At 28.2% G+C, this 22,376-nt stretch overlaps 1 protein-coding gene across 1 annotated transcript in view; it reads left to right on the top strand.

Moving 5' to 3' along the window:
* Window positions 1-22,376, top strand: part of LOC135136800 (growth/differentiation factor 8) — a 58,517-nt gene that overhangs the window by 22,414 nt on the left and 13,727 nt on the right. The window lies entirely within an intron of this gene.

The following is a 22,376-nucleotide window of genomic DNA, read 5'->3' as shown; positions in this document are numbered from 1 at the left end:
GAGTTTTCGGGCAACTTTTCAAAAATGTCAATTCCTCAAAATGAATTTTTGACACGTTAAATTTTTTAATTAACACGTCAAAATTTATGTCGCAAAATTTTTTTATCGTTTTTCGAGAAATTCAATTTCTAACCTAGTGTTCGAAAATCTTGTTTCGAGATGTACTTTGTATTTTTTGAATCAGCTCGTCCAGGTTGTTTCTGAAATTTTTTTGAGAATTTTTAGGCAGCTTTAAGAAGCCTCTATTTTTTATAATGTTTTGACCGTTTTTTCGATTTCGAGATATTAAAAAAAAATCAATTTCGAACCGAATTTTTTGAAAATCTTGGTCCTGATCTATTGAACTTCATGTTTTAGAGTGACTTCATAGAGATGTTCCAAAATGTATTGAGGATTTTTGGTCAATTTTCCAAAAATTTCAATTATGCAATACCCCTCTATGAATTTTACAAGGTCTTTAAAAAAGCTTATTTTCAAACAGAATTTTTCGAAATTCTTGGTCCATTAACATTTTATATTATTTAATTTATATTCCCAATTCTCAGTTTTTCAATATCCTCGAACGAATTTTTGACCGCTTTTTGTCATTTCAAAATATTAAAAAAAAATCCATTTTAGAACTGATTTTTTTCAAAATTTTGGCCCGGGACATTAGCACTTCAAGTTTTTCGAATCAACTTCCAGGATTTTTTGGGGGTTCTTGGGCAACTTTTCAACAATTTTAATTTCACGATACTCGCCTCCATGAATTTTTTTTTGACCGTTTTTAAAGTTTTCGAGGTATCAAAAAAAAATTTCAAACAGACTTTCTCAAAAATCTTGGCCCGGGACCACTAAATACTGTTTTCAAATCGACTCGTCTAAATGTATTTCCCAGAATTTTTTTATGATTTTCAGTCAACTTTTCGAGATATTAAAAAAAAATAATTTTTTAACCAAGTTTTTCGAAAATCTTTGTCGGGTGCCATTAGCAACTTATATTTTCTGAATCAGCTCGTCGAGGTCTATTTCCCAAAATTTTTGGTTTATTTTTAGTCAATTTTTAAAAAATCTGGGGTTTTTAAAATCTCTCGCCTGAATTTTTGACGGTTTTTCGAGATTTCGGAGCATTAAAAAAATCATTTTCCAAATTTTTTTGGACATCTTAGTGCGGGACTATTAATTTTCATGTTTCTCCAATAAGTTCGTCCAGGTCTATATCCCAAAATTTGTCAGGATTTTTAGACAACTTTCCAAAAATTTAAATTTTACAGTACTCCCGTGCATGAATTTTTTTACCGTTTTTAGAATTTCAAAATATCTAAAACGAATTTTTTGAGAATTTTAATATAAGTAACTTTTGAAAAACCTAATTTTTTTTATACCAATTTTTTGACCATTTTTTGCGATTTCAAGATATTAAAATTTCGAATCGAATTTTTCGGGAATCTTGGTCCAAAGGTATTAAGACTGTTTTTCGAATCAGCTCGTGGAGTTATATCCCAAAATTTGTTAAGAATTTTTAGGCAACTTTTCAAAATTCTCAATTTTCGCTCGTTTTTCAAGATTTTTTAGAATTTGGTAGAACAAAAATTGCAGTTTCTTTTCCATGCTATCCTATTATTCAGTCACCTACTTTAGTATTAAAACTAAAACACGCGGGTCAAAATTTTCCCACAATATTTTCAGATTTTTTAGACAACTTTTCAAAAATCTCACTTTTCAATAAAAATTTTTGATGTTTTTTTTTAGATTTCTAGATATGTGAATCTATTTCAGAACTTTTTCGGGATTTTTAGACAAATTTTCCAAAATTCTCAATTTTTCAGTAATTTGTTCGATCGTTTTTGACGTTTTTTTGAAATTCCGAGAAATTTAAAAAAACACCTTCAAAACGAAATTTTCGAAAATCTTGGTCCGAGACCATTAAACTTTGTTTTTAGAAAATAATCGTCAATATTTATGTCCCAGATTTTTTTTTGGATTTTCAAACAACTTGAGATTTTGAAGTATTAAAAAAATCATTTTCAACCCGAGTTTTTGAAAAATTTTGGTCCGGGACTAGTAAAAAAATAATTTCAAACCACTTTTTAGAAAATTTTGGTTCGTGCAATTAGCATCTTGTATTTTCCGAATCAGCTTGTCGAGGTCTATGTCACAAAATTGTTTGAGAATTTTAAGATAGGTAACTTTTCGGAAATCTTAATTTGCAATACCCCTCAGTATGAATTTTTGGACCTTTTTCGTAAGCTCTTCGAAAATTACCGAAAGTCATTTGCTGATATATCTATAGCATCGATAAAAAAATGGTGGGAACTTTTAGGCAACTTTTCAAAATTCTGTACTTTTTGCCCGTTTTTCAAAATTTTTTAGAATTCCGTAGAAGAAAAATTGCAGAATTTTTTCGGGATTTTTAGTCAAATTTTCCAAAATTCTCAATTTTCCAATTTATTTGTTCGATGGTTTTGACGTTTTTTTTTTTGGAATTCCGAGGAATTTAAAAAAACACCTTAGAAACGAAATTTTCGAAAATCTTGGTCCAAGACCATTAAACTTTGTTTTTAGAAAAAAAAAAATAAAAAATCTTGGTCCGGGACCATTTATGTTTTTCAAATCAACTCGTCGGAATGGATTTCCCAGAATTTTTTCAGGATTTTTAGTCAACTTTTCAAAAATGTCAGTCTTCAATTAGAATGTTTGATCATTTTTAGGGACCCCCAAATATAAAAAAAAATGATTTTCGAGTGCCATTAGCATCTATATTTTGGGAATCAGCTGTCGAAGTCTATTTCCCAGAATTTTTTGAGAATTTTTAGGCAAACTTCGAGATTTCGGGGTTTTAAAAAAATATTTTCGAACCGAATTTTTCGAGCATCTTGGTCCGGGACTACTTATGTTTTTCAATTTTATCCTAAAATTGTTGGGGATTTTTTGACAATTTTCCAGAAATTTCAATTTTACAATACTCAATTTTTGATAGTTTTTGGAGATTGCATGATATTTAAAAAATATACCTATATTTTTCCAAGCTGAATTTTTCAAAAATCTTGATCCGGGATCATTAAACTTATATTTTGTATTTTTCAAATCAACTCGTCGAAATGTATATTCTCAGAATTTTTTCAGAAATCGCAATTATTCAATATTGAATCGTTTTTCGGGACTTTAAAAATAAAAAAAAATCATTTTCAAACCAAGTTCTTCGAAAATCTTGGTCTAGTCTCATTAACGCTTTATAATTTCCGAATGAACTCGTCAAGGTCTATTTTCTAGAATTTTTTGAAATTTTTTTTAATATTTCGAAACCGAAAAAATGCTCAAAAAATCTGGTATTATGAAAAATTAAGGTTTTAGAAAAGTTACCTACCTTAAAATTCTCAAAAAACTCTGGAAGATAAACCTTGACGAGCTGATTTGGAAAATATAAGATGCTAATGGCACCGACCCAAAATTTTCAAAAAAGTGGTTTAAAAATGAGATTTTTAAATATCTTGAAGCTTCAAAAGATGATCAAAAATTCGAATTGAATGATCGAGATTTTTGAAAGTTGTAAAGTGTTTACTGGTCCCGGACCAAAATTTTTCAAAACTCGGCTCGAAAATGACTTTTAATACCTCAAAATCTCGAAAAACGGTACAAAAATTCATAGGGTCGGATGTTGAAAAACTGAGGTCGAGTTTTTCGAAAATTTTGGTCCGGGACCATTAATCTCTATATTTTTCAAAATCTCTTGCCCAGAATTTTTAAGCAAATTTTCGAAAATTTCAGTTTTTCAATACGAGTTACAGTATGAGTTTTTGGACATCTTCATATAGATTTCGACTTGCAGATTTTATTTTCGGCTTTTTTTCTTCCAAAATTTCAATAGTTTTTCCAGCATCGATCAAACAAAAAGTCGTGGAGCTTTTTGGGCAACTTTTCAAAAATTTCAATTGTTTAATTTGAATTTTTGATCGTTTTTCAAGACTTCGAAAAATTAAAAAAAAAAAAGAATTTCAAAGCAAGTTTTCTCGTCAAGGTTTATTTCTCAACATTTTTTGATGATTTTTAGGCAATTTTGGGGTACTAAAAAAATATTTTCGAACTGAATTTTTCAAACTTTTTTGAGGATTTTTTGGTAACTTTCTAAAAATTTCAATTTTGCAATACTCCTCGGTACGAATTTTTTGATCATTTTCAGAAATTTCGTGATATTTAAAAAGATATATATTTTCAAACAAAATTTTTCGAAAATCTTGGTCCCAGAATTTTTTTAGGAAATTTAGACAACTTTTCAAAAATCGCAATTCGTCAATACGAATTTTAAGTCGTTTTTCGAGACTTCAAAAATTTTAAAAAATCTTTTCCGAACAAAGTTCTTCGAAAATTTTGGTCCAGTGTCATTATCCCTTTATATTTTCCGAATGGGCTCGTTGAGGTCTATTTTCTGCCATTTTTTTTTTTAATTTCACACAACTTTTTAAAGAACTTTGATTTGTATTATGAATTTTTTGACCATTTTTCGAAATTTCAAGGTATTAAAAAAATCATTTTCGGGCCGAGTTTTTGAAAAATTTTGGTCCGGAACCAGTAAACACTTTACAACTTTCAAAAATCTCGATTATTCGTCATTCGAAACTTCAGGATATTAAAAAGATTTTCATAGCACTTTTTAAAAAATTTTGGTTCGGTCTTGTATTTCGCGAATCAGCTTGTCGAGGTCTATGTCCGAGAATTTTTTGAGAAGTTTAATGTCGGTAACTTTTGAAAAACCTTAATTTTTTTATGCTAATTTTTTGACCATTTTTTGCGATTTCAATATATCAAAATTTCGAATCGAATTTTTCAAAAATCTTGGTCCAAGGCCATTAACATTTTATGTTTTCCGAATCAGCTCGTGGAGTTTTATCGCAAATTGTTTTAAGAATTTTAAGGCAATTTTTCAAAAATCTCACTTTTTCAATAAAAATTTTTATTGTTTTTTTTGTGATTTGAAGATATTAAAAAAAATTCAAACCCAATTTTTCGAAAATCTTGGTGTGGAGCCATTAACATTTAATATTTTCGAATCAGCTTGTCTATATTTCAGATTTTTTTCTCAATTTTTCAGTGATTTATTTGTTCTATCGTTTTTGACGGTTTTTTTTTTGAATTCCGACATATTTAAAAAAACACCTTAGAAACGAATTTTTTGAAAATCTTGGTCCGAGACCATTAAACTTTGTTTTTAGAGAAAAATTGTCAATATTTATGCCCCATAATTTTTTTTGGAGTTTTAATCGACTTTTCAAAAATCTCGAGACTTCGAAATATTAAAAAAAAAATAATTTTCTAACCAAGTTTGTCGAAAATCTCTGTTGGGTGCCTTTAGCAACTTATATTTTCTGAATCAGCTCGTTGAGGTTTATTTCCCAAAATTTTTTGATTATTGTTAGGCAATTTAAAAAAAAAATGAGGTTTTTAAAATCCCTCGTCTGAATTTTTTGACGGTTTTTCGAAATTTCGGAGTATTAAAAAAATCATTTTCCGAATTTTTTTGACATCTTGGTGCGGGACTATTACTCCTTACGTTTTTCCTAGCGTTTCTAGAGATTTCAACATATGTAAAAAAAAATTTCAAACCCAATTTTTCGAAAATCTTTGGGTGGAGCCATTAACATTTAATATTTTCAGTCAGCTTGTCCATGCATATTTCAGAATTTTTTCGGAATTTTTAAACGAATTTTCCAAAATTCTCAATTTTTCAGTAATTTATTTGTTCGACCGTTTTTGACGTTTTTTCTTTGAAATTCCGAGGTATTTAAAAAAAAAAACACCTTAGAAACGAATTTTTCGAAAATCTTGGTCCGAGACCATTAAACTTTGTTTTTAGAGAAGAATCATCAATATTTATGTCCCAGAATTTTTTTAGGATTTTTAATCAACTTTTCAAAAATCTTGAGACTTCGAGATATTAAAAAAAAAATAATTTTCTAACCAAGTTTTTCGAAAATCTTTGTCGGGTGCCTTTAGCAGCTTATATTTTCTGAATCAGCTCGTTGAGGTTTATTTCCCAAAATTTTTTGATTACTTTTAGGCAATTTAAAAAAAATTAGGTTTTTAAAATCACTCGTCTCAATTTTTTGACGGTTTTTCGAAATTTCGGAGTATTAAAAAAATCATTTTCCGAATTTTTTGGACATCTTGGTGCAGGACTATTGATCTTTGTTTTTCCAACTTTAAAATATCTAAAAAAAAATTTCAAACGAAATTTTTCCAAAATGCATTTTGAAACAGATTTTTCGAAAATTTTGGTCCTGGAATTAACACTTCAAGTTTTTCGAATCGACTCATGGGATCTATATTCCCTATTCTTCAGTCACCTACTTTATTATCAAAACTAAAAGAAGCGGGTCAAAATTTTCGAGCGGTACCACCAGCAAAAACCCAAGAATGTTCTTCCGGAAATGCACTTTCGCCGAAACCGCCTTCCACCAGCCGAAAAAATCGGCACCATGCGTGCGTACGGTAGGTCAGTGAACCGGAGGAAGCACCAATTGGTTCTCACGTGCGCCGCCCCGAACCCCCAGGAGAAGAAAGAAGAAGAAGCGAAAAACCGCCATTATATAATTATTGCTTGGTGCCGAAAGGAAATGGAAGCGATTAAATTTAGGCAGATTGGTTGCATTGTGCAAGAGATGGCATTTTATTTGAGGGGTCATGCAGAACATTGCACTTCGAAGAGGCATCACTTAAACGTTTTGTTGTTGTTGTTCGAAAAACAAAACACACAATGCCCTCTCTCTAATCGGTCTCTCTATTTTTGTTGTTATGTACACCGTCCGTTTTTATTTAACGGCCGCAGGTTCATGGACACGCTGCGCTCTGACCGTAATTCTGCATTAACACTGACATGTTCTATATGCACCATATTCCCGCTGCACCGAAACGGAACGGACCAAGGTGCCGAGGCCGCCGAGGTGGGACCACGGGGAATGACGCAACGGGCGCCAGAGTGACGTGGCGCGCCGCAATCGATGCACTCTCGATCGACAACAATTCCGCTCGATAAATTTAAATTTCGCGCTTTATGCTTCGAAATAAACATTTATAATTATTATATATCGTGCCAATTAATTGTTCATACAACGTTTTCATTCAAGTGTTTTTATCTTAATGCACTACCAAGAAAAATTGATTCATTGTTTATTTTTGTTTCACCTTTCGTTGAATGTTACATCAGAAGATAATCGCGAGATTATTTAATACTACCTACATATTTATTTAAAAGATAAAAAATATAGATTAGCGCGGTTTTTTACCGGGTTAGTTGGAACTGGTTTGGACTTTCGCTTAAAAAGTGAATTGAATTTATGAATATGAATGCTTTTTTTGGGAAAATGTCCGCATTGGCGACAATTTTTTGACGCGGATAGCAGGTTTGACGTGTCGAAAAAATTGACAATTATTGCAAAGTCGAAAATTATTCCGTTGCCCTTGATGATTTCCGTCATACTCGTGGAAAAACCACTTTTTTCGCATTTTTTGTACTGAGGTATTTATGGCGTTTTTTGTCTAAATTTAGGTTTTTTCCGGTTTGAATACGTCGGGTTTTGTTTTATACGTATGCGAACGATTTACACGTTTTCTAAGTTTTTTCTAGCAAATTGGGTTCTTCAAGATTTTGTTTCTATGAAATCTTTATTTGTTAACAATTTTTATCAAAATATGAACATTCTTCATTTCTCTACAGTTTCAGATATTTCTCAAGAAGATTTTTTTTCTTACAACTTTGTCATCTTTCCAGAAAAGCTTGACTTTGTTTTCTATCAAAATTTTGAAATTTAATGTTGATAAAAAATTTAAATTTTTATCAAGGATTATATTTTCCAAATTTCTTTGCTTTTTTGTTTTAAAACCTTGACGTATTTTAATCTGCACCTGTTAACAATCTACAGATAGGGAAATACTCAGAATTTTGTTTTTTATCAAAGTATCAATCTTGCACTCCGATAGTGTTTAAAATTTTTCGTAGGAACGAATTATTTCATCGCCTTTTTTTTCGAACTTTGTCATGTTTTTATAAAAGATTCATTTATTAAAAATCCGACAAAATTTTTAATTTCGTTATTGGCAGTAGATTTAAATTGATATCAAGGATCGTATTTTCCAAATTTTTTTCCTTTTTTCTTTTAAAGCCCTGACAACTTTTAGTCTTCATCTTTGACAATCTAAAGACATTATTAAAATTGGTTCCAGATTTTTCCCAAGCACGAATTTTTTTCAAAATTTCTTTACCTTTTTTTTTCTTAGAATTCTGCCCTATTTTTACAAAAAAAAAATAATTTATTAAAAATCCCACAAATTGGCAATTGACAAGATTTTGCTTTTTATCAAAAATGTGAAATTCATTATTGATAAAAATCAAGAATTGTATTTTCCAGCTTTCTTGGTCCTTTTTTCTCTTAAAATCTTGACATGTTTTAAGCTTCACCTATTCGATCGAAAGGCTGAGAAAATGTCAAGGTTTAGTTTTTGATCAAAGAAAGGAAATCCGATACTTGGATAAAGTTTCAGATTTTTCCTTTGTACGATTTTTTTCAAAGTTTGTTTACCTTCTTTTCTTATAAGCTTGCTCTATTTTCACAAATTATTCATTTATTAAAAATCCTACGAATTGGAATTAATAAGATTTTGTTTTTATCAAAATATGAATATTTTACATTTCCATTGTGTTTCATATTTTTCCCAAGAAGATTTTTTTTTTAATTTCTTCACCTTTTTTCTTAGAATCGTGTCATGTTTCTACATAAACGTCACTTATTTAAACACTAACGATTTCGAAGTTGGCATGATTTTGTTTTTTATCAAAAATGTGAAATTCATTATTGATAAAAATCAAGAATTGTATTTTCCAGCTTTCTTGGTCCTTTTTTCTCTTAAAATCTTGACATGTTTTAAGCTTCACCTATTTAATCGAAAGGCTGAGAAAATGTCAATGTTTCGTTTTATATCAAAGAAGGAAAACCTATACTCGGATAAGGTGTCAGATTTTTCCTAAGTACGATTTTTTTTCAAAATTTCTTTACCTTTTTTTCGTACAATTTTGTCCTATTTTTACAAAAAAAATAATTTATTAAAAATCCCACGAATTGGCAATTGACAAGATTTTGTTATTTATCAAAATATGAATATTTTACATTTCCATTCTGTTTCATATTTTTCCCAAGGCGTTTTGTTTTCAAAATTTTTTCACCTTTTTTCTTAGAATCGTGTCATGTTGCTATATAAACGTCACTTATTTAAAAATTGACGATTTCGAAGTTGGCATGAATTTGTTTTTTATCAAAAATGTGAAATTCATTATTGATAAAAATCAAGAATAGTATTTTGCAGCTTTCTGGGTGTTTTTTTCTCTTAAAATCTTGACATGTTTTAAGCTTCACCTGTTTGATCGAAAGGCTGAGAAAATGTCAATGTTTCGTTTTATATCAAACAAGGAAATCCTATACATAGATAAGGTTTCAGATTTTTCCTAAGTACGATTTTTTTTGAAAATTTCTTTACCTTTTTTTGTAGAATTTTGTCCTATTTCTACAAAAAAAAAATCATTTATTAAAAATTCCACGAATTGGCATTTGACAAAATTTTGTTTTTTTATCAAAATATGAATATTTTACATTTTCATTGTGTTTCATATTTTTCCCAAGAAGTTTTTTTTTTCGAAATTTCCTCACCTTTTTTTTGAATCGTATCATGTTTCTAAATAAACGTCAGTTATTTAAAAACTGACGATTTCGAAGTTGGCATGATTTTGTTTTTTATCAAAAATGTGAAATTCATTATTGATAAAGCTTTCTTAGTCCTTTTTTTCTCTTAAAATCTTGACATGTTTTAAGCTTCACCTATTTGATCGAAAGGCTGAGAAAATGTCAATGTTTCGTTTTATATCAAAGAAGGAAATCCTATACTCAGATAAGGTTTCAGATTTTTCCTAAGTACGAATTTTTTCAAAGTTTCTTTACCTTTTTTCGTAGAATTTTGTCCTATTCTTACAAAAAAATGATTTATTAAAAATCCCACGAATTAACAATTGACAAGATTTTGTTTTATATCAAAATATATATATTTTACATTTCCATTCAGTTTCATATTTTTCTCAAGAAGTTTTTTTTCAAAATTTCCTCACCTTTTTTCTTAGTATCGTGTCATGTTTCTATATAAACGTCACTTATTTAAAAACTGACGATTTCGAAGTTGGCATGATTTTTCCTTTTTATCAAAAATGTGAAATTCATTTTTGATAAAAATCAAGAATTGTATTTTCCAGCTTTCTTGGTCCTTTCTTTCTCTTAAAATCTTGACATGTTTTAAGCTTCACCTATTTAATCGAAAGGCTGAGAAAATGTCAATGTTTCGTTTTATATCAAAGAAGGAAATCCTATACTCAGATAAGGTTTCAGATTTTTCCCAAGTACGAATTTTTTTCTAAATTTCTTTACCTTTTTTTCGTAGAATTTTGTCCTATTTTTACAAAAAAAATCATTTATTAAAAATCCCACGAATTGGCAATTGACAAGATTTTGTTTTTTATCAAAATATGGATACTTTACATTTCCATTCAGTTTCATATTTTTCCCAAGAAGTTTTTTTTTCAAAATTTCCTCACCTTTTTTCTTAGAATCGTGTGCTGTTTCTATGTAAACGTCACTTGTTGAAAAACTGACGATTTTGAAGTTGGTATGATTTTGTTTTTAATTTTAATCAAAAATGTGAAATTCATTATTGATCAAAGTCAAGCGTGCTCTATTTTCACAAAAAAATCATTTATTAAAAATTCTACGAATTAGAAATTATCAATATTCTGTTTTTTATCAAACTATAAATATTCTTCATTTTCTATACATCATTTTTCAAAATTTCTTCGCATTTTTTCTTATAATCTTGTCATGTTTCTATAAAACTTCACGTCATTTATAAAAAATCCGACAATTTCGAAATTAGTATCATTTTGTTTTTTATCAAAAATTGTATTTTCCAACTTTCTTGACCTTGTTTCTCTTACAATTTTGTCATGTTTTAAGCGTCACCTATCAATAGTATAAAAATAAGGAAACATGTCAAAATTCTGTTTTTTATCAAAACAAGAAAATCCTATACTAGATATTAAATTTTTCCTATAAACAGATTTTTTTTTCCAAATTTCTTTATCTTTTTTTTTTAGAATCTTGCCATGTTTTCATAAAAACATCATTTATAAAAAAAATCGGACGATTTGGAAATTGTCAAAATTTTATTTTTTATCAAACTAATAAATATTCTTCATTTTCTATACATCAGCTGCAGATTTTTTCCAAGATCAATTTTTTTTTTCAAAATTTCTTCGCATTTTTTCTTACAATCTTGTCATGTTTCTATAACACGTCATTTATTAAAAATCCACCAATTTCGAAATTCGTATCATTTTGTTTTTTATCAAAAATTGTATTTTCCAACTTTCTCGTCCTTGTTTCTCTCACAATTTTGTCATGTTTTAAGCTTCACCTATCAATGGTATAAAAATAGGGAAAAATGTCAAAATTCTGTTTCCGACGATTTGGAAATTGTCAACATTTTATTTTTTGTCAAATTGTAAATATTTTTCATTTTCTATATATCAGCTGCAGATTTTTTCCAAGATCAATTTTTTTTTCAAAATTTCTTCGCATTTTTTCTTACAATCTTGTCATGCTTCTATAAAACGTCATTTATTAAAAATCCGACAATTTCGAAATTAGTATCATTTTGGGTTTTATCAAAAATTGAATTTCCAACTTTCTCGTCTTTGTTTCTCTTACAACTTTGTCATGTTTTAAGCTTCACCTATCAATAGTATAAAAATAGGGAAAAATGTCAAAATTCTGTTTTTTATCAAAACGAGAAAATCCTGTGTAACGGCTAGATATTAAATTTTCCCTATAAACAGATTTTTTTTCCAAATTTCTTTATCTTTTTTTCTTAGAATTTTGCCATGTTTTCATAAAAACATCAGTTATAAAAAATCCAACGATTTGGAAATTGCCAAGATTTTATTTTTTATCAAACTAATAAATATTCTTCATTTTCTATACATCAGCTGCAGATTTTTTCCAAGATCAATTTTTTTTTTCAAAATTTCTTCGCATTTTTTCTTACAATCTTGTCATGTTTCTATAACACGTCATTTATTAAAAATCCACCAATTTCGAAATTCGTATCATTTTGTTTTTTATCAAAAATTGTATTTTCCAACTTTCTCGTCCTTGTTTCTCTCACAATTTTGTCATGTTTTAAGCTTCACCTATCAATGGTATAAAAATAGGGAAAAATGTCAAAATTCTGTTTCCGACGATTTGGAAATTGTCAACATTTTATTTTTTGTCAAATTGTAAATATTTTTCATTTTCTATATATCAGCTGCAGATTTTTTCCAAGATCAATTTTTTTTTCAAAATTTCTTCGCATTTTTTCTTACAATCTTGTCATGTTTCTATAAAACGTCATTTATTAAAAATCCGACAATTTCGAAATTAGTATCATTTTGGGTTTTATCAAAAATTGAATTTCCAACTTTCTCGTCTTTGTTTCTCTTACAACTTTGTCATGTTTTAAGCTTCACCTATCAATAGTATAAAAATAGGGAAAAATGTCAAAATTCTGTTTTTTATCAAAACGAGAAAATCCTGTGTAACGGCTAGATATTAAATTTTCCCTATAAACAGATTTTTTTTCCAAATTTCTTTATCTTTTTTTCTTAGAATTTTGCCATGTTTTCATAAAAACATCAGTTATAAAAAATCCAACGATTTGGAAATTGCCAAGATTTTATTTTTTATCAAACTAATAAATATTCTTCATTTTCTATACATCAGCTGCAGATTTTTTCCAAGATCAATTTTTTTTTTCAAAATTTCTTCGCATTTTTTCTTACAATCTTGTCATGTTTCTATAACACGTCATTTATTAAAAATCCACCAATTTCGAAATTCGTATCATTTTGTTTTTTATCAAAAATTGTATTTTCCAACTTTCTCGTCCTTGTTTCTCTCACAATTTTGTCATGTTTTAAGCTTCACCTATCAATGGTATAAAAATAGGGAAAAATGTCAAAATTCTGTTTCCGACGATTTGGAAATTGTCAACATTTTATTTTTTGTCAAATTGTAAATATTTTTCATTTTCTATATATCAGCTGCAGATTTTTTCCAAGATCAATTTTTTTTTCAAAATTTCTTCGCATTTTTTCTTACAATCTTGTCATGTTTCTATAAAACGTCATTTATTAAAAATCCGACAATTTCGAAATTAGTATCATTTTGGGTTTTATCAAAAATTGAATTTCCAACTTTCTCGTCTTTGTTTCTCTTACAACTTTGTCATGTTTTAAGCTTCACCTACCAATAGTATAAAAATAGGGAAAAATATGAAAATTCTGTTTTTTATCAAAACGAGAAAATCCTGTGTAACGACTAGATATTAAATTTTCCCTAAAAACAGATTTTTTTTCCAAATTTCTTTATCTTTTTTTTTTAGAATTTTGCCATGTTTCCATAAAAACATCAGTTATAAAAAATCCGACGATTTGGAAATTGCCAAGATTTTATTTTTTATCAATCTATAAATATTTTTCATTTTCTATACATCAGCTGCAGATTTTTTCCAAGATCAATTTTTTTTTCAAAATTTCTTCGCATTTTTTCTTACAATCTTGTCTCATGTTTCTATAACACGTCATTTATTAAAAATCCACCAATTGCGAAATTCGTATCATTTTGTTTTTTATCAAAAATTGTATTTTCCAACTTTCTTGTCCTTGTTTCTCTCACAATTTTGTCATGTTTTAAGCTTCACCTATCAATAGTTTAAAAATAGGGGAAAATGTCAAAATTCTGCTTTTTATCAAAACAAAAAATCTTATGTAACGACTAGATATTAAATTTTTCCTAAGAACAGATTTTTTTTCCAAATTTCTTTATCATTTTTTCTTAGAATCATGCCATGTTTTCATAAAAACATCATTTATAAAAAAAATCGGATGATTTGGAAATTGTCAAGATTTTATTTTTTATCAAATTATAAATATTCTTCATTTTCTATACATCAGCTGCAGATTTTTTCCAAGATCAATTTTTTTTTTCAAAATTTCTTCGCATTTTTTCTTACAATCTTGTCATGTTTCTATAAAACGTCATTTATTAAAAATCCGACAATTTCGAAATTAGTATCATTTTGTTTTTTATCAAAAATTGTATTTCCAACTTTCTTGTCTTTGTTTCTCTTACAATTTTGTCATGTTTTAAGCTTCACCTATCAATAGTATATAAATAGGGAAAAATGTCAAAATTCTGTTTTTTTATCAAAACAACGACTAGATATTAAATTTTTCCTAAGAACATTTTTTCTTTCCAAATTTCTTAATCTTTTTTTCTTAGAATTTTGCCATGTTTTCATAAAAACATCAGTTATAAAAAATCCGTCGATTTGGAAATTGTCAAGAGATTTGTCTTAAAACCTTGACCTGAATTTTCGTAAAGAATAAAAAAAATATACTTAATATCTGTTTTTTTTATTATAAATTTTAAAATCCGTCATTTTAATGCAAAAGTCAATTTTAATAGAATCAGAAATGTCAAAATCTAAATAAGTTTTTTGCTGACGAAATTTTGTGTTAACATATGTGAACAGAAGTTTTATACCGCTACGGTTCAACTGAGATGTAACACTGTCCTATCTTAACGATTTTCTGATTATTCTAAAAATAGGAGACAAAAAGATTAGAAACAAAATTAAAAAGAAATTTCAAGAAACGAGTCTTTTTTTCGCCCGATATCAGTGATTTTTTTAATGCATAGCCTCTTTTTAAAGTCACGATAATCTGTGTTTATTCTTGGTAAATGCGACTGTGATCCTTAAACACAATTATATTATTATCATCAGTTAAATTAATTTTTATTAAAAAACAAACAAAAATCGCGCCGATCCGAATGCACCCGGGCTACGTCACCGTCGCCGCGGTGACGCACCGCATGCCCCCACCTCTCGCTTGCACCTCTTGTGCCGTGTGGGGTGTAGAACCGTAGATCACGTTCAAGTGCAATTACTTGCAATTGCATGGAGGGGTCAGTGTTTGGGTCAGTCGGGGCCGCCACCAAGGTCACCACTGACCAAGATATGAGCCCACTCTATTACTCACTTTGACGCCAGCAGCTTCGTTGGCCCGCTTTCGCCACGTGGTCGGCCGTACCTGAGTCCGCTCGAGCAACCCTTCGGATCTGGCGGCCGTAAATCAGGGTCGCCGGCGGGGGCATTTTCCTAATGGCCTACCCCCGCACGCCGGCCTTGACTTAATTTCTCGAGTTATGTCGAGAGCCGATAAAAAAGACGGTTGCTAAGGGAAGAAGCGCGGAAAAATTCCGGGCATGTGGCCGGCAGGGACGGACTAGGTGGCCGGCGGGCGAGGCGCCGAAGAAATTCCGGATCCGGCGGGACAGCGGGGGGTAATTTGGAACCCTCAAGGCGAGTTATTTTTGCTGGATTGGAGTTTTTTTGTGGGGGAAAAAATTAACCTAGTTTCGGTGGAATGTGGGGCTAAATTTAGAATGTGGGTATACAGGGTGTTTGAAGGTTAAGGGTTTGATAGACTGGGTGACGAGGTATTTATTTTTTAATTTTGGAGAGATGGTGGACTAAACTCTAGAATTCCATGTTTTGTAGGTGTTTCATACGAATAAAATGGGATTTTATTAAAAATTCTAAAACTACCTAACCAGTTACTTTGAAAATTTAACTACACTTTTAAGCAATATTTCTGCATTCTCTCCAAAACATTGATGACGTCTTCTCAAAATCCTTTTTAATTTTTAACTTTTCGTACATAGAATGTCGAAAGCTCAAGTAATTATCCTTACTTAAACTTCGATTCTTTTTAATAATTAATGGTGCTCTTCAATCTGTACAAAGTCTGAATTTTGGTCCTTTTTTAATATATTTTTTAGAATCTTGACAACTTTATTTAAATATGTCAAAATTTTTAATTAAAAAATGTAGAATTTTGAAACCTTCAAATTCTTAATTCAAAAATGTATAACTTTGGTCCCTTGAGATTTCTATTTGGGTTCTCAGGATTCTTAAAATTGTGTCTTAATGTTCAACTTTTTTTTTATTCAAAATGCTGAAGTTTGTTCTCCTAAGACTAAAATTTTGTTTTACAACTTTTAACTTTTTGTGTATTTTTTAGAATCTTGAAGATTTTATCTAAATTTGTCAAAATTATTTATTAAAAAATGTAGAATTTTGGCCGCTTGAGATTGTTTTTGGGTTCTCGACATTCTTGGGGATGTGTCTCAATGTTCAAATTTAAGCTAAACTTTGGTCCCTTAAGATTACAATTTTGTTTTATGATACACTAAGATTGTATCTCAATGCTCCTTTTTTGAGAACTTTGGCAATTCTATTTAAATAAGTCAGCATTTTTAAACAAAACATTTAGAACCTTGCTCTTTTGAGATTTTGATTTGGGTTCTCGAGATTCTTATGATTGTGTCTTAATATTCAACTCTATTTTTAAATTCAAAATTCTGAACTTTGGTCCCCTAAGATTACAATTTTGTTTCATAACTTTTTTTAACTTTTGGTGTATTCCTTAGAATCCTGACAATTTTATCTAAATTTGTCAAAATTTTTTATAAAAAAATGTGGAATTTTGACCGCTTGAGATTTTTTTGGGTTCTCGACATTCTTGGGGATGTGTCTCAATGTTCAAATTTAATCTAAACTTTGGTCCCTTAAGATTACGATTTTGTTTTATGATACATTAAGATTGTATCTCAATGCTCCTTTTTTGAGAACTTTGGCAATTCTATTTAAATAAGTCAGCATTTTTAAACAAAAAATTTAGAACTTTGCTCTTTTGAGATTTTGATTTTGGTTCTCGAGATTCTTATGATTGTGTCTTAATATTCAACTCTATTTTTAAATTCAAAATTCTGAACTTTGGTCCCCTAAGATTACAATTTTGTTTCATAAATTTTTTTAACTTTTGGTGTATTCCTTAGAATCCTGACAATTTTATCTAAATTTGTCAAAATTTTTTATAAAAAAATGTGGAATTTTGACCGCTTGAGATTTTTTTGGGTTCTCGACATTCTTGGGGATGTGTCTCAATGTTCAAATTTAATCTAAACTTTGGTCCCTCAAGATTACGATTTTGTTTTATGATACATTAAGATTGTATCTCAATGCTCCTTTTTTGAGAACTTTGGCAATTCTATTTAAATAAGTCAGCATTTTTAAACAAAAAATTTAGAACTTTGCTCTTTTGAGATTTTGATTTGGGTTCTCGAGATTCTTATGATTGTGTCTTAATATTCAACTCTATTTTTAAATTCAAAATTCTGAACTTTGGTCCCCTAAGATTACAATTTTGTTTCATAACTGTTTTTAACTTTTGGTCTATTCTTTAGAATCCTGACAATTTTATCTAAATTTGTCAAAATTTTTTACAAAAAAATGTGGAATTTTGGCCGCTTGAGATTTTTTTGGGTTCTCGACATTCTTGGGGATGTGTCTCAATGTTCAAATTTATGCTAAATTTTGGTCCCTTAAGATTACGATTTTGTTTTACAATACATTAAGATTGTTTCTCAATGTTCCTTTTTTTAAGAACTTTGGCAATTTTATTTAAATATGTCAGCATTTTTAAACAAAAAATTTAGAACTTTGCTCTTTTGAGATTTTGATTTGGGTTCTCGAGATTCTTATGATTGTGTTTTAATATTCAACTCTATTTTTAAATTCAAAATTCTGAACTTTGGTCCCCTAAGATTACAATTTTGTTTCATAACTTTTTTTAACTTTTGGTGTATTTCTTAAAATCTTGACAATTTTATCTAAATTTGTCAAAATTTTTTATTAAAAATTGTAAAATTTTGGCCGGTTGAGATTTTGTTTGGTTTCTCGACATTCTTCAGGATGTGTCTCAATGTTCAAATTTATGCTAAACTTTGGTCCCTTAAGATTACGATTAAAATCCTTAAATAAAAAATGTAGAATTTTAAACCCTAGACATTTTTTATTCAAAAATGTAGAACTTTGGTAACTTGAGATTTTTATTTGGGATTCCCAGATATTTAAAATTCTGTCTTGATTTTCAATATTTTTTTTAAATCAAGATGCTGAACTTTGGTCCCCTAAGGTTACAGTTTTGTTTTATAACATTTAACTTTTATATATTTTTTAGACTTTTGACAATTTTATCTAAATATGTCAAAATTTTTTATTATTAAATATAGAACTTTGGCTCCTTGACATTTTGATTTGGATTCTGGATATTCTTAAGATTGTATCTCACTGTTCACCTTTTTTTTCGTTTCTTTTAAAATCCTGAGAATTTTATTTAAATGTCTCAAAATCCTTAAATAAAAATTGTAGAATTCTAAACCCTAGACATTTTTGATTCAAAAATGTAGAACTTTGGTCCCTTGAGATTTTTATTTGGGATTCCCAGATATTTAAAATTCTGTCTTGGTTTTCAATATTTTCTTTTTAATCAAGATGCTGAACTTTGGTCCCCTAAGGTTACAGTTTTGTTTTATAACATTTAACTTTTATATATTTTTTAGACTTTTGACAATTTTATCTAAATATGTCAAAATTTTTTATTATTAAATATAGAACTTTGGCTCCTTGACATTTTGATTTGGATTCTGGATATTCTTAAGATTGTATCTCACTGTTCACCTTTTTTCCGTTTCTTTTAAAATCTTGAGAATTTTATTTAAATATCTAAAAATCCTTAAATAAAAAATGTAGAATTTTAAACCCTAGACATTTTTTATTCAAAAATGTAGAACTTTGGTCCCTTGAAATTTTTATTTGGGATCCCCAGATATTTAAATTTCTGTCTTGATTCTCAATATTTTTTTTTTAATCAAGATGCTGAACTTTGGTTCCTTAATGTTACAGTTTTATTTTATAACTTTTAACTTTTGTATATTTTTTAGAATTTTGACAATTTTATCTAAATATGTCAAAATTTTTTATTAATAAATGTAGAACTTTGGCTCCTTGACATTTTGATTTGGATTCTGGATATTCTTAAGATTGTATCTCACTGTTCACCTTTTTTCCGTTTCTTTTAAAATCTTGAGAATTTTATTTCAATATCTCAAAATCCTTAAATAAAAAATGTAGAATTTTAAACACTAGACATGTTTTGATTAAAAAATGTAGAACTTTGGGCCCTTGAGATTTTTATTTGGGATCCCCAGATATTTAAAATTCTGTCTTGATTTTCAATATTTTTTTTTAAATCAAGATGCTAAACTTTGGACCCTTAAGGTTACAGTTTTGTTTCATAACTTTTAACTTTTATATATTTTTTAGAATTTTGACAATTTTATCTAAATATGTCAAAATTTTTTATTATTAAATGTAGAACTTTGGCTCCTTGACATTTTGATTTGGATTCTGGATATTCTTAAGATTGTATCTCACTGTTCACCTTTTTTTCGTTTCTTTTAAAATCTTGAGAATTTTATTTAAATATCTCAAAATCCTTAAATAAAAATTGTAGAATTCTAAACCCTAGACATTTTTGATTCAAAAATGTAGAACTTTGGTCCCTTGAGATTTTTATTTGGGATTCCCAGATATTTAAAATTCTGTCTTGGTTTTCAATATTTTTTTTTTAATCAAGATGCTGAACTTTGGTCCCCTAAGGTTACAGTTTTGTTTTATAACATTTAACTTTTATATATTTTTTAGACTTTTGACAATTTTATCTAAATATGTCAAAATTTTTTATTATTAAATATAGAACTTTGGCTCCTTGACATTTTGATTTGGATTCTGGATATTCTTAAGATTGTATCTCACTGTTCACCTTTTTTTTTCGTTTCTTTTAAAATCCTGAGATTTTTTTTTAAATGTCTCAAAATCCTTAAATAAAAAATGTAGAATTTTAAACCCCAGACATTTTTGATTCAAAAATGTAGAACTTTGGTCCCTTGAGATTTTTATTTGTGATCTCCAGATATTTAAAATTCTGTCTTGATTTTCAATATTTTTTTTAAATCAAGATGCTAAACTTTAGACCCTTAAGGTTACAGTTTTGTTTCATAACTTTTAACTTTTATATATTTTTTAGAATTTTGACAATTTTATCTAAATATGTCAAAATTTTTTATTATTAAATGTAGAACTTTGGCTCCTTGACATTTTGATTTGGATTCTGGATATTCTTTAGACTGTATCTCACTGTTCACCTTTTTTTTGGTTTCTTTTAAAATCTTGAGAATTTTATTTAAATATCTCAAAATCCTTAAATAAAAATTGTAGAATTTTAAACCCTAGACATTTTTGAATCAAAAATGTAGAACTTTGGTCCCTTGAGATTTTTATTTGGGATTCCCAGATATTTAAAATTCTGTCTTGATTTTCAATATTTTTTTTTAAATCAAGATGCTGAACTTTGGTCCCTTAAGGTTACAGTTTTGTTTTATAACTTTTAACTTTTATATATTTTTTAGAATTTTGACAATTTTATCTAAATACGTCAAATTTTTTATTAATAAATGTAGAACATTGGCTCCTTGACATTTTGATTTGGATTCTGGATGTTCTTAAGATTGTATCTCACTGTTCACCTTTTTTTTTCGTTTCTTTTAAAATCCTGAGAATTTTATTTAAATGTCTCAAAATCCTTAAATAAAAAATGTAGAATTTTAAACCCCAGACATTTTTGATTCAAAAATGTAGAACTTTGGTCCCTTGAGATTTTTGTTTGGGATCCCCAGATATTTAAAATTCTGTCTTGATTATTTTCAATATTTTTTTTAAATCAAGATGCTAAACTTTGGACCCTTAAGGTTACAGTTTTGTTTTATAACTTTTAACTTTTGTATATTTTTTAGAATTTTGACAATTTTATCTAAATATGTCAAAATTTTTTATTATTAAATGTAGAACTTTGGCTCCTTGACATTTTGATTTGGATTCTGGATATTCTTAAGATTGTATCTCACTGTTCACCTTTTTTTCGTTTCTTTTAAAATCTTGAGAATTTTATTTAAATATCTCAAAATCCTTAAATAAAAATTGTAGAATTTTAAACCCCAGACATTTTTGATTCAAAAATGTAGAACTTTGGTCCCTTGAGATTTTTATTTGGGATCCCCAGATATTTAAAATTCTGTCTTGATTATTTTCAATATTTTTTTTAAATCAAGATGCTAAACTTTGGACCCTTAAGGTTACAGTTTTGTTTTATAACATTTAACTTTTATATATTTTTTAGACTTTTGACAATTTTATCTAAATATGTCAAAATTTTTTATTATTAAATATAGAACTTTGGCTCCTTGACATTTTGATTTGGATTCTGGATATTCTTAAGATTGTATCTCACTGTTCACCTTTTTTTTTCGTTTCTTTTAAAATCCTCAGAATTTTATTTAAATGTCTCAAAATCCTTAAATAAAAAATGTAGAATTTTAAACCCCAGACATTTTTGATTCAAAAATGTAGAACTTTGGTCCCTTGAGATTTTTATTTGGGATTCCCAGATATTTAAAATTCTGTCTTGGTTTTCAATATTTTTTTTTAAATCAAGATGCTGAACTTTGGTCCCCTAAGGTTACAGTTTTGTTTTATAACATTTAACTTTTATATATTTTTTAGACTTTTGACAATTTTATGTAAATATGTCAAAATTTTTTATTATTAAATATAGAACTTTGGCTCCTTGACATTTTGATTTGGATTCTGGATATTCTTAAGATTGTATCTCACTGTTCACCTTTTTTTTTCGTTTCTTTTAAAATCCTGAGAATTTTATTTAAATGTCTCAAAATCCTTAAATAAAAAATGTAGAATTTTAGACCCCAGACATTTTTGATTCAAAAATGTAGAACTTTGGTCCCTTGAGGTTTTTATTTGGGATCCCCAGATATTTAAAATTCTGTTTTGATTTTCAATATTTTTTTTTAAATCAAGATGCTGAACTTTGGTCCCTTAATGTTACAGTTTTGTTTTATAACTTTTAACTTTTATATATTTTTTAGAATTTTGACAGTTTTATCTAAATACGTCAAAACTTTCTATTATTAAATGTAGAACTTTGGCTCCTTGACATTTTGATTTGGATTCTAGATATTCTTAAGATTGTATCTCACTGTTCACCTTTTTTTTGTTTCTTTTAAAATCTTGAGAAATTTATTTAAATATCTCAAAATCCTTAAATAAAAAATGTAGAATTTTTTCCTTCAATAGTTTTTCAAGTATTTCAACTAAGAGTTTTTTTTTTTAAATTGTGAATGAAATTCTGAGTGTCCTGACAGTTCAAGACGTTTTGAAGGAAAGAGGAAAAAGTCAAAATTTGAAAAAAATGTATCAAAGAACAATGGCAATTTATTAGTTCCATA

This window comes from Zophobas morio, unplaced genomic scaffold (assembly GCF_036711695.1).
Source record: "Zophobas morio isolate AGI-343-1 ecotype UQ-CSIRO unplaced genomic scaffold, CSIRO_AGI_Zmor_V1 ptg000027l, whole genome shotgun sequence".
Lineage (NCBI taxonomy): Eukaryota > Metazoa > Arthropoda > Insecta > Coleoptera > Tenebrionidae > Zophobas > Zophobas morio.
Note: the sequence above shows the minus strand (reverse complement) of the source record. Positions and strands in the feature narration are given on the sequence as shown.